General features: G+C 47.5%; 1 protein-coding gene across 3 annotated transcripts in view; it reads right to left on the bottom strand.

The window, feature by feature from the left end:
• The window catches only part of SH3GL3 (SH3 domain containing GRB2 like 3, endophilin A3), a 160,534-nt gene that overhangs the window by 71,972 nt on the left and 74,999 nt on the right, over positions 1 to 13,563 (bottom strand). The gene's annotated exons all lie outside the window — the stretch shown is intronic.

The following is a 13,563-nucleotide window of genomic DNA, read 5'->3' as shown; positions in this document are numbered from 1 at the left end:
CATACATACAAACACACACATGTATGTATACACATAGACATACATACATATACACACATACATGCACGCCCATGCATATACATATACATACATGCACACACGGACACATACTCCCAGACACACCCATATACACATACAAGTATACATACATACACACGTAACATGCATATACATACATGTGCCCATATACATACACACACACATACTCACATCACATACAGACACAGACATACACACACACACACACTTCCCACTGTGACGGGCTGAACCGCCTCCAGGCTGTTGAGAACCGTTCATGGAGGGAATTTGTTCAGCTATGGAGACAAGTGCTCGGGTAGGAAATGAAGCCTTTTCAGGCCGTCGGCGGGCAGACCACACGGGTCTCCTCACCTGTGGTGTGACAGAGGAGCCCCTAAAGCCCCTAAACCCCCAGACACTGTGGGGAGCAAACCGGACTAGACTGAGTTACTGGAATTAAGACTTATTCTATGCATCTGCTCTCCCACAATATGGCGCTGGGAGAGAAGTAAACAGCTTCCGCACAGCTGCCTCCAGTTCAACCAATAAACTGTAGGACCTGCTCCTGATTGGAGGAGAGCAGCGTGCTCGGCGTGTGGGCAGCCGAGTTGGGATTGGTGGAGGAGGACTATAAAGGAGGAGAGAGACGGCACGCACGAGGAACATCTAAGGGGAACATCTAAGGGGAACACCTGTGCAGCCCCCGAGAGAGCCGGCCGGCGGTGTGCCGCTCCCCCGCGGAAGTGGGGAATGTGGCAGGGGGAACCGCCCTTCCACGGAGGTGGAAGGACCAGCAGCCAACCCGGGGAGGGCCGAGCAGACAGAAGAACAGCGCAGGGTCCTGTGTCGTTCCTCCACGAAGACGGGGAGCGACAAGACACAGAGCAGTAGAGCGGCTGACACCGCCTGGGACGCTCGCACCCCACTGAGGAGTCCTGGGCTCCGGTCCTGGCGCTGCACCCAATTCCAGCTTCCTGCTACTGTGCATTGTGGGAGGCGACGGTGATGCCCATGTGTGTGGGTCTGTGCCACTCTCATGGGAGACCCAGACTGAACTCCCGGCTCCTGGCTTCCACCTGACCCCGTCGTGACTGCGGCAGGTGATGGGGTACTGAAGCAGCAAATGGGAGTTCTGTGTGTGTGTGCATGTGTGTGCATGTGTGACCTTTTCTGCATCACATAACGTTTTCCACGAACTTTTTAAAAGACACCTCCTTTGCATGGATTTCAAGTGTTTTTGCACCAAAATCAACCGGGTCTTTAAGTCCATTTTCCAAGCACACTTTGAAGCAGGCTCACGTACGCGGAGAGCGTGTCTAACTCTCAGGTGTGGGAAGGACGACTCACATGGAGCAGACAGAGATGCTTACACAGGCCATGACCAGGGTCTCTGTGCACCTGCCCTTACCTTTGCAGTTTTTCTTGGCGAGAACAGGAGTCTCTCTCTCCATCAGGGCATCAGGCTGGGCCTGTGACCTGTTTCAGTTTACTTTTTTTAATAAAGATTTTATTTATTCATTTGGAAGGCAGAGTTACAGACAAAGAGAGGGAGAGAGAGAGAATCTTCCAACCTCTGGTTCACTCCCTAAATGGCTGCAATGGCCGCAGCTGGGCTGATCTGAAGCCGGGAGCCAGGAGCTTCTTCCAGGTTTCCCATGTGGGTGCAGAGGCCCAAGCACTTGGGCCTTCTTCTGCTGCTTTCCCAGGCCACAGTAGAGAGCTGGATCGGAAGAGGAGCATCCAGGACAGGAACTGACGCCCATATGGGATGCTGGCACCGCAGGCCAAGGCTTAGCCCACTATGCTACAGCACTGGCCCCTTAAAGTTCATTTTTGTCCAAGAGACAGACAAGCAGACATCTGCCAGTTGGCTCTCCAAGTGCCTGCGATGGTCAGGACCAGAACCAGGAACCAGGAACTCAACCTAGGTCTCCCATGTGGGTGTCAGGGACACACGAGTCCAACCCACAGTGCTGTATAAAACCAGTACTATGGGGCCAGCACTGTGGAGTAGCAGGTAAAGCCCCCGCATGCAGTGCCGGTATCCCATATGGGCGCCGGTTCTAGTCCCGGCTGCTCCTCTTCCAACCTAGCTCTCTGCTATGGCCTGGGAAAGCAGTAGAAGATGGCCCAAGTCCTTGGGCCCCTGCACCCACATGGGAGACTCGGAGGAAGTTCCTGGCTTCGGATCAGCGCAGCTCTGGCCATTGCAGCCAACTAGGGAGTGAACCAGTGGATGGAAGACGTCTCTCTCTCTCTCTCTCCCTCTCTCTGCCTCTCTTCTGAGTAACTCTGACTTTAAAATAAATAAATAAATAAATAAATCTTTATTTAAAAAAAGTACTACATTTAGGGTGTTTTGTTACTCCCAAGAAGCTAAATGATAGAACAGACAAGAGTTCTTTCTTTTCATATGTAGTTTGGCATTGGAAATCAAAGAGAGTTAGCCTAATGCCCTGATACAAAGTATCACCTTCAACAGAAATTATCAAAGACTCTCACTGCCTGCCACACACCATGTGGTGTTCTAAACAGATGCATGGGGGCAGGTGCTGTGGCGCAGCGGGTTAAGCCACCGCTTGGGAAGCCTGCAATCCACATGGCAGTGCGGGTTTGAGTCCCTGCTGTTCTGTTGCCCAACCAGCTCCCTGCAGATGCTCCCGGGAGGCAGCAGAAGACGGCCCAGGTGCTTGGGTCCCTGCCACCCATGTGACGGACCTGCATGGGGTTCCTGGCTCCAGGCTTCATCCTGGTGCAACTCCAGTTGTTGCAGCCATTTGGGGAGTGAACCAGCAGATGGAAGATCTCTCTCTGTCTCTCTCTCACTCTCTCTGTCTCTGTCTCTCCCTTCCTCTCTCCTCCCTCCCCCCCATCTCCTTCTCTCTTTCTCGCTCTCAAATACTTATATCTTTCTTTAAATTTTTAATAAGCAGGTGTATCCACCTGGATGCCCTGAACACTTTTGTTGTTATTGTTGAGTAATGCAATCATGGAAAACACCAGTCCTTATTTTGGGAGGTAATATTCTGAACATGCTAAAGAAAAAAAAAAAAAGGACACATCTTCTTCCAGGATGGGGAGAGGGACTGGCATCCACACCGTGCTGCCCTGGCAGACGGCAACCACAGCCAGGATGCTCGGCAGCTCCTCCCACTAGGAAAGACAGTGGATCTTACCACCCTGTGCTCACTCTGGTCCGCGGCACGATGCAGCGTAAGCCACACTGTGTGTGTGCTGAGCTTGGACTTCCTAGGTGCTCCAGAGCTATCAGGGCTGGCCAGACCATGGACTCGCAATAGCCCAGCCACATTACCAGAGTGTGGAGAATCCCACGGAGCAGACACCTGCTGCCGGGCTGAGCCGTCTCAAACCATGAAACCCCAGCTCCCCGGAAGCAGAGCAGGCCACTGACAGGTGAGTGCGCCCACCCAAGAGCAGCCAACCCAGCTGACACAGCCCGTGCAGCCCGCCCAGCCTGCTGGCCCACAGCCAAGCTCTCAATGCCTAATCCCACCAGGAGACCCCCCCGCTGGGAAACATCCCCTTTAGGATCCCTCTCAGCTTGAGAATGAGATCAGAGCCCTCTTTCATCTGTGTCGCTTCCCACTCATTCAGGTTATTCCTGCTCTACTTTCAGAAAGCAAGATGTCTTGGGGCCGGTGCTGTGGTGCAGTAGTTTAATCCTCCACCTAGGGCTCTAGCATCCCATATGGGCGCCAGTTCTAGTCCCGGTTGCTCCTCTTCTGATCCAGCTCTCTGCTATGTCCTGGGAAAGCAGTAGAAGATGGCCCAAGTCCTTGGGCCCCTGCACCCACATGGGAGACCCAGAGGAAGCTCCTGGCTCCTGGCTTTGGATCAGCACAGCTCTGGCCATTGCAGCCATCTGGGGAGTGAGCCAGCAGACTGATCTCTCTCTCTCTCTCTCTCTCTCTCTCTCTCTCTCTCTCTGCTTCTGCCTCTGTAACTCCACCTTTCAAATAAATGAATAAATCTTAAAAAAGAAAAAGAAAAAGACAGGCATGATCCCTAACGGGGCCCTTGGTCTCATTCCAAGGTTACAAGGTTGTTTCTCTTAGGTGCTGGAAACTCAGTATGAATTATTCCAAAGGTTCTACTCTGATCAGGGGGTTGTATGAGTTTAACTCTCTGCACTCTGAATACACAGAAAATGACAGATTAAATACAAAAACAACAGAAATAAGATCAACGCTCAAAGCTGGAATAAAGACCTTGCTCTGGGCCGGCACCGCGGCTCAATAGGCTAATCCTCCATCTTGCGGCGCCGGCACACCAGGTTCTAGTCCCAGTCAGGGCTCCGGATTCTGTCCCAGTTGCCCCTCTTCAAGGCCAGCTCTCTGCTGTGGCCCAGGAGTGCAGTGGAGGATGGCCCAAGTGCTTGGGGCCTGCACCCCATGGGAGACCAGGAGAAACACCTGGCTCCTGGCTTCAGATCAGCGCGGTGCACCCGCAGCAGTGCGCCAGCAGTGGCAGCCATTGGAGGGTGAACCAATGGCAAAGGAAGACCTTTCTCTCTGTCTCTCTCTCTCTCACTGTCCACTCTGCCTGTCAAAAATAAAAAATAAAAAATAAAAAGACCTTGCTCTGGAGCTGAAAATGAACACGAATACAGTATGAAAAGCACATGGCAGCCTCAGGTTTGCAGCCAGGCTACGGCGGCCAGCAGGCTGGCTCCTCGGGGGTAGGGGGTGCCTGGACTCAGGCTTGCACAAGGCCTGGGGGCAGGAAGTAAAACCCAGAAGCAAACCCCTGTATGTGGCTACCACGTTGTCCCCTGGAGAACAAGGAATCTATATGTAGACAGATGCAGATGCCCACGAGCTCCTCACAGGAGAGCATCCCCCGTCCTGGAGAGAGGGCTGGCGAGGCTGATGGAGGAAGCCACGTCCCGTGGAACATCATGAGCACACAGTGGCTAAAAGCAACGAAAAGATGCTCTTCCACCCCCAGATTGAAATGTACCCTGGAGCTAAACTCTAAAGCACAGGGATAAAACCTAGCATGGAGAAAGAGAGCCACAAGGCCAGGTGAGCTAACATGGATTCACACATTCACTTTAGGTGGAAACAGGTCCACGAAGCTACATGACAAAGCCAGGCAAACAGCAAGTGATTACCAGAAGGATGTCAATGTATTTTTTAAAAAAAAGACATTAATTTTTTGGAAAGGCAGAGTTATAGAGAGAGCGAGGGAGAGAGAGAGAGAAAGAAAGAGAGAGAGAGAGAGAGAATATCTTCCACCTGCTGGTTCATTCCTCAAATGCCCGGGACTCAAACTGGCACCAATATGGGATGCTCGCGTTGTTGGCAGTGGCCCAACCTGACATGCCACAATCCCAGCCCCAAGACAAGAATTTAACAAGAGATATAAAAAATTAAGAATCTTAGAAATAAAAAATAGAGTCATAATAATGACTATGCATAAATTCCATACACGATCAGAAAAGAATATCAGAAGTGGAAAGCATTCCTGAGCAAATTACCTGAAGAACAATGACAAAAAGAGTTTTACTTTTTTTTAATGAAAGTTTATCAGTATGGAGAGTAAGAGGGGGGCCCTGAGAGGTACTGTTAGGCACCCCAGAAAGAGAGCACAGAATATGGAAGAATCGCCATGTTAAGAGTCAACAGCTATTTCTACCCCACAACCAAAGGGAGGCAGGAGTCCACAGTCTGGAAGTGCTCTCAAGTTCCACTCAAGATAAATATTAATTCACACCACTCACGTCACAATCTCAGGAATAAAACCTTCTAAAACTACAGAATGAAGGGGGCGGGGCGGAGGACAAACAGCCACAGCAGTGAGATAGACGGCAGATTTCTCGCCTGCAACAGCAGGTGCCAGCGGACGGTGGAGGAGTGGCTTCTGGTGGAAAAGAAGGAAGTAAGTGAAAACCTAAACTTTTACATTTCCCTAAACTGCTGCTTAAGAAAGAGAACAGAATGAAGACATCTTCAGATGTCTTTGAGGAAACAAAATCTGAACCAAGGGAAAAGTGTGGACCATGGGAAATTTGGACAAGGGTGGAATGGGACAATATGAGGTGGTAAATTTCATTACTGGCTAAAAACAAACTAATAGCTCTGAGTTTCCCCACAGCTCAAACTAAAACCTTCATCAATACTAAGATATGGAGGGGGAAGGCTGTTGTGATCATTTGAGAGTTGTGATCATTTGAGCACACCAAGATTCACCTGTGTTTAAGAGGAGGCCACTCAGTGTTGCTTAAGACTTGGCTGAAATGCTACTACTGGAAGCACAAAACTGGGACAGACAGAGAGCACTGTGTATGGTGCAACAAAGTCTCCATCTCATCCCCTGCAAAGGAGACAGGAGAAAGGGTGTGGGGAGAGAAGGAGGAATGGCAAACAGAAATCCCAGGTAAGTTACAGTGACAATAAGTCCAAAATATATCAGCAATCATTGTGTAAAGGGATTAAATTCAACATATTACAGGATAAATCAATAGAGCGGATTTTTTAAAGATTTATTATTTATTTGAAAGGCAGAGTTACAGAGAGAAAAAGGAAGGAAGGAAGGAAGGAAGGAAGGAAGGAAGGAAAGGAGGGAGGGAGGATGAGAGAGAGGGAAAGAGGGAAGGAGGGAGGATGAGAGGGAGGGAGGGAAGGAGGAAGAAAGAGGAAGAGAGAGAGAGAGAGAGAGGTTCTTCCATCCACTGGTTCACTCCTCAAATGGATGCAATGGCCAGTGCTGAGCACGGCCATAGCCAGGAGCCAGGGGCTTCCTCCAGATCTCCCATGCACGTGCAGGGGCCCAAGGACTTGGGCTATCTTCCACTGCTTTTCCAGACCATTAGCAGGGGACTGGATGGCAAGTAGAGCAGCAGGGACAGGAACCAGCAATGCCAGTCTCAATACAGCGGATTTTAAAAGTCCAGCTACATGCGGTTTCTAGGAGTCACACTTAAGTTAAAACATACAGGAAATATATTGAAAATAGTGAAAACTTACATACTAGAAAAGTACTCCAATAAGGCCTACAACAACGATATCAGACAAGAAATATTTTTCTAAGACAAAGCAGGAATAGGGATAGAGACTTAACCTGACAATAAAGGGAGAAATCTACCAAAGTTACATTACTATAATCAGGGCCAGCACTGTGGCATAGTGGGTAAAGCTGCCGCCTGCAGCACCGACATCCCATATGGGCGCTGGTTCAAGTCCCGGATGCTCCACTTCCAATCCAGCTCTTTGCTGTGGTCTGGGAAAGCAGTAGAAAATGGCCCAAGTCCTTGGGCCCCTGCACCCATGTGGGAGACCTGAAAGAAGCTCCTGGCTCCTGGCTCCTGCCAGCTCAGTCAATAGGAGCACTAACAACGTGCGACAGGAATTCATCCAGGGAACAGGAAGCCAGCCGCTGCCTTTGTTTTTTTTTTTTTTTTTTTTTTTTTTTTTTTGCCTTGGCTGTGTGCTGGGGTAAATGTGATTGGCACAGCCTTGGCCGCCTTTGGGTGCGAATATCTGTTTTGAGAGAAATCTTGGCTTTCCGTGTTCTTCCCTTGGATGAAGCAAAAAATGAAACAGAAAGAAAGCCAGAACCCAGGACAAAATGTAAAAAAAAAAAAAAATGCAAGCAGAATTTATACCTCGGGATTCTCAGAAATCCATCCAGAATAATGTTGTCCAGTGAATGTGCCCCAGAACCCTGGACAATAATGCCGGGAGAGCGGCTCCTGACCATGTCAGTTGGGAAACCCAGGCAAAATAAAGTTAAACAGAGAGCTTAGTTAAAACGCCTTCAGAAGCTATCACGTGGGCACAGGCATTATAAGTTTCCAAGTGTGTACGTGCAAAGTGTGGCCTTGCACTTGACTGAGCTGTGGAGAGGTCTAACATGGGGCCAGACCTCCAAGGTGTGGCCTTCCCCTTGACTGAGCTGTGGACGTCTAACATGGGGCCAGACCTCCAAGGTGTGGCCTTGCACTTGACTGAGCCATGGAGACATCTAACATGGGGCCAGACCTCCAAGGTGTGGCCTTGCACTTGACTGAGCTGTGGAGACGTCTAACACGGGGCCAGACCTCCAGGCAGCAGGGGTCTGGGGACCACCCTTTGGGAGCCCTGCACCAAAAATGTCGCCTTCTGTACCAGTTCCTTCATCTGTTCATTCCACCAGTTAACAGCCACTCTCTGCTTTTATCAGCTCAAAAACAAAACAAAACAAAACAAAAAAAACAAAACAAAACAAAAAAACAGCAAACCTCACTTCAAGTACCAACAATACAGGTTATTTGCAAGTTGTTAGCAAGAGGGAGAGATGAGTGAGGGGCGACCGCCAGCCCTCTGCTCAGGTTTTACAACTCTTCTGTAAGTCGCAATGGTTTTCAGCACTTCAAATTCTACAAAGATCTCTCAGGACTTCAGAGCAACTGAGGCAGCCAGGCTCTGCGGGGCCAGTACTGGGAGGCAGGGGCACACACCGCGAGGAGCCGTGCGTCCGCAGCCGCCTCTTCTCTTCGGGGGATTTTTCTGTCTTACAACCAAGGACAGGAAGCCGGAGCAGAAAGCCCCAGCCTGGAGCTCGCGACTGCCTCGCTGGGCTGTGAGAGAGGAGAATCAGAATGCACCGTAACCAAGGAAACGGGGACCTAAGAGGCCAAATTTCTGGGAAAAGGGGGAACATAAAGAAGCCAAGCCGACGGGCAATGCTCCATTTCCTCTCGAGGCTTGGCGGATTCTTAAGCGGAGTGCACGCGTGAGGCGCCCGGGAGCCAGCACAGGATGCTGCCCGCACACATTTCTGCAGCATCACAATGACCCCGGGGGACAAAAACTGCGGCTCAGGGCTGCCCAGTGAGGGGGCGCCTCAGTAAATTCCCCAGGGCTTTGCTCACCCCTGAAGGCTGAAAGCAGGACAGTAACTGCAGACAGCAGCAGGAGCTCATAAAGCCTGAACCGCAAACTCGAATCATTTCAGACCTTGTTTGTACCAAGGAGATCACCTTGACCCTCATTATCTGCCATCATGAACCCAGAGCACCTCTGGGGGGAGATGCATCGCCCAGGACTGCCACAATGCTTTACAGACGGTTCTGCCACAGATTTTTCCAGGAAACAGAACCCAAAACGGAAAACTAAGAAAAAAACTGGTAACTCACCAGATAATCCCAAAATTGGTCTCAGAAATAATCTTTAGGGGCTGGCACAGTGGCTCACTTGATTAATCCTCCGCCTGCAGTACCGGCATCCCATATGGGCACCGGGTTCTAGTCCCAGTTGCTCCTCTTCCAGTCCAGCTCTCTGCTGTGGCCCGGGAAGGCAGTGGAGGATGGCCCAAGTGCTTGGGCCCTGCACCCGCATGGGAGACCAAGAGGAAGCACCTGGCTCCTGGCTTTGGATCAGCGCAGCGCGCCGGCCGTGGCGGCCATTGGGGGGGTGAACCAACGGAAGGAAGACCTTTCTCTCTGTCTCTCTCTCTCACTGTCTAACTCTATTTGTCAAAAAAATAATAATAAAATAAAAAAAGAAATAATCTTTAACGTAACTGCAGCAAAGACGTTCAAGAAAACAGATGATGGGGCCCGTGCTGTGGGGCCGTAGGTTAAGCTGCCACCTGCCATGCCAACATCCCAGATCAGAGTTCAGGTTCAAGTCCCAGCTATTCTGCTTTCCATTTAGCTCCCCCTGCTGATGCATCTGGGAAGGTAGTGGATGATGGCCCAAATGTTTGAGCCCCTGCCAAGCAAGTGTGAAACCAGGATGGAGTTCTTGACTCCTGGCTTCAGCCAGGCTCAGTCCTGGCTGTTGCAGACACCTGAGGAGTGAACCAGCAAATGGAAGATCTCTTTCTATCTCTGTCTCTCCCTCCCTCTCTGTCATTCTACCTTTCAAATGGAGAGGGAGAGGGAGAGGGAGAGGGAGAGGGAGAGGGAGAGGGAGAGGGAGAGGGAGAGGAAGGAAGGAAGGAAGAAAAAATATAGATGACAATGTCAATTCCCACCAAAAAAAAAAAAAACATGGAAAACATAAGAAGATGGTGAGTGAAAATTCTATATGAAAAATTCAACAATTGAAGTTGAGTTCAACATCAGGGTTCAGTATCAATTAGATGCTGTAAATGACAGAGTATGTGACTGGAAGACAAGTCCATAAGAAGTATTCACATTGAAACACAAGGGGAAAGAAGATTTTACAACACCAAAGAGAATATTACAAGCATCTCAGACACTGGAAATACCTAACACAAGTATACTTTACAGTTCCAGAATAAGAGAACAGATAAGTGGGAAATAAGTAATATTTGAATAGCAGAAAGCCAAGAACTATTCAAAATAGGGGAAAATACTAAGATGCATATTCAAGCTTATCTATGAATTCCAAGCAGGACAAACATGAAGAAAAGCATAGCTAAGAGCTTCATAGTCACACAGCTGAGGACCAAAGACAAAGAGAGACACTTAGAAGTAATCAGAGGGCAAAAAATAAACATCGCATTCAAATAATGCAACAAAAAAATTGTTAGCTGTATTTGCAAATCACAGAAGATACAAGACAATGAAGTGATATCTTGAACAGAAAGTAACCTGTCATCTGAAAAATTCTATGCCCAGTGAATATATGTTTCATAAATACAGGAAAAATTAAATATTCAGGCACAGACGTTAGAGAATTCCTCACCAGCCAACAGACATCAAAAGAAACACTAAAGGGTTTCAGATAGAAGAGAAACACCCCAAATGGGGATAGGGAAATGTGGAAAGAAATGGAGAGTACCAGAAGACAAATATAAATACTGACAGCATAAAAATGCAGCATCTTGGGTTTGGTGCTGTGGCATAGCGGGTAAAGCCGCTGCCTGCAGTGTCAGCATCCCATATGGGTGCCGGTTCTAGTCCTGGCTGCTCCACTTCTGATCCAGCTCTCTGCTATGGCCCGAGAAAGCAGTAGAGGATGGCCCAAGTCCTTGGGCCCTGCACCTGCGTGGGAGACCTGGAGGAGGCTCCTTGTTCCTGGCTTTGGATTGGCGCAGTTCCAGCCATTGTGGCCATCTGGGGAGTGAACCAGCAGATGGAAGACCTCTCTCTTTCTCTCTCTCTGGCTCGCCTTCTCTCTCTGTGTAACTCTGACTTTCAAATAAATAAATCTTTTTAAAAAGTGCAATATCTTACAAGATTTTAAATACATACAGCGATTTTCAAAACATGGAAACAACAGCACGGAAGCCACCACTAAAGGAATAACCCCATTGTGAGACCTTCTACTGGTCGGCAATGATAAAGTACGGATTTAATGAAGACTGGACCACATAAAATGCATGTTATAGTACCTCTGATTACCTCTTAAATAACCATAAAATAAAGCATAACTAGCAAGCTACTGGAAGAGTAAAATGTAATAATTTTAAAGATTGGTTAATCGAAAGGAAAAAGTGGAGGAAAAAAATGAAACAGAATGAGAAAAACAAAACAAATAATAACAGCAAATTTAAATGTAAAAATGCCAATAATTACATTAAATATAAATGGATTAAATATTCCAGTTAAAAGAAAAGCACCAACCAAGATTATAAAAACAAATTACACTGCATTTTGCATACAAGAGGAGTACACTTAATATAAAGACATAGAAGGAAAATAAACTGACGGGGAAGGTAATGTTAGGCAAATACCAATACCCGCAATAAAAGCCTTTAGAAGCTATGCAATATCATACAAACAGACTTTCAGACAAAAAGCATTACTAGTAGAATAAAGACATTAAACCCTTATAAAGGCAGTCCAAAACAAAGATCCAAAAATCCTAAATCTGTATGGACTTAATAATGCAGCCTTAAAATGTTTAAATAAAAATATTATAAAACTGGAAATAAATGATCCCAAATACTTTTTTAAAATATTTATTTATTTACTTAAAAGTCAGAGTTACACAAAGGCAGAGACAAAGAGAGGTCCTCCATCCACTGGTTCACTCCCCAAATGGTCCCAAGAGCCGGAGCTGAGCCCAGCTGAAGCCAGGAGCCAGGAGCCTCCTCCAGAGCTCCTATGCAGGTGCAGGGGTCCAAGGACTTGGGCCATCTTCCACTGCTTTCCCAGGCCACAGCAGAGAGCTGGATCAGAAGTGCAGCATCCAGGACTTGAACCAGCACCCATATGGGAATGCCAGCACTGCAGGTGGTGACCTTACCCACTACACCACAGTGCCACTCCCCCAACCAGGTACTTTTTTAAAAATTTCAACACCTACCTCTTTCAGTAAGTGACAATAAAAAAAATTTTTTATCTGAACCAGCGACCGTATAAGATCAATTTAATCTGAACCAGCGACTGTCGTATGTAGAACACCGTAGCAAACAACTAAGAGAAGGGATTATTTTTGAGTAGATACGGAACAATTGCCAAAACAGACCACATCCTGAAACATACCTTTAACAATTTCAAAGACTAAAATCTGCGTATGTCCCTTGACCACAGTTGAAATTAATATAGAAATGAATGCCTGGACATTTTCCAAATTCTTGGAAATTAAGCAACCTGTCGAAAGAGCTTGAGTCAGAGATGAAATCACTATGGAGATTAGAAAATATTTTGAATTAGTAATACTAAATATGCTTACACTGCTATATCTAAGCTTCTGGGATGTGGCTGAAGCTGTTCTTTTAAGGGGTTCTTATAGCTCTATTATCACCACTTCTAAATCTCTTGAAAATCAGGATTCCTTCACGGTCTTCAAAATAAGTCAGGACCCCTACTTTACACCACACATTACAAACAACTCTTCACTGTTCTTAAATACAAGGGGCTGGTGCTGTGGGGTAGCGGGTAAAGCCAACGCCTGCAGTGCCGGCATCCTATATGGGTGCCAGTTGAAGTCCCGGCTGCTCCACTCCAATCCAGCTCTCTGCTGTGGCCTGGGAAAGCAATAGAAGATGGCTCAAGTCCTTGGGCCTCTGCACCCGAGTGGCAGACCTGGAAGAAACTCCTGGTTCCTGGCTTCGGATTAGCACAGCTCCAGCTATTGCTGCCAATTGGAGAGTGAACCATAGGATAGAAGACCTCTCTCTCTCTCTCTCTCTCTCTCTCTCTGTAACTCTGACTTTCAAATAAATAAATCTTTAAAAAATAAATAAATAAATATGCAAAGTAAAACTTTAAAGATTCTAAGAAATAACATAACCTTGGGATATAAGACAACCAGGTCCCAGCATGCTAACTGTAAATTAGCTAATTGTAAATTAGGACTGATGTGCTGTACTCCATCAAAAACCAGAGGAGACTGAGAGAGTGAAATATGGAGCTACCAAGAAGAGGGTATTTTCCATCCACCTACCTAACAAGAATAACATCTGTATATTGAAAAAGATGCAATATTTCAAAAAATAAATATACAGCAAAAGTTTGTACTGGCAACTTCATAAAATGAAGTTATCTGCTTTGGCTTCAACGTGCAATCCTCAAACATGACGGCATTGAAGGGGCTCTGAGAGGTGATTAGGTAATGCTCATGCCTGGCACAAGGACCCTTACACAATGGATCCCAGAGATGAAGCTCCGTTCCCTCTCGCCAG

Source organism: Oryctolagus cuniculus, chromosome 12 (genome assembly GCF_051225735.1).
Source record: "Oryctolagus cuniculus isolate XC-2025 breed Fujian yellow rabbit chromosome 12, ASM5122573v1, whole genome shotgun sequence".
In the NCBI taxonomy this organism is placed as follows: Eukaryota; Metazoa; Chordata; class Mammalia; order Lagomorpha; family Leporidae; genus Oryctolagus; species Oryctolagus cuniculus.
The sequence above is the reverse complement of the archived record's forward strand: the minus strand, read 5'-3'. Positions and strand labels throughout refer to the sequence as shown.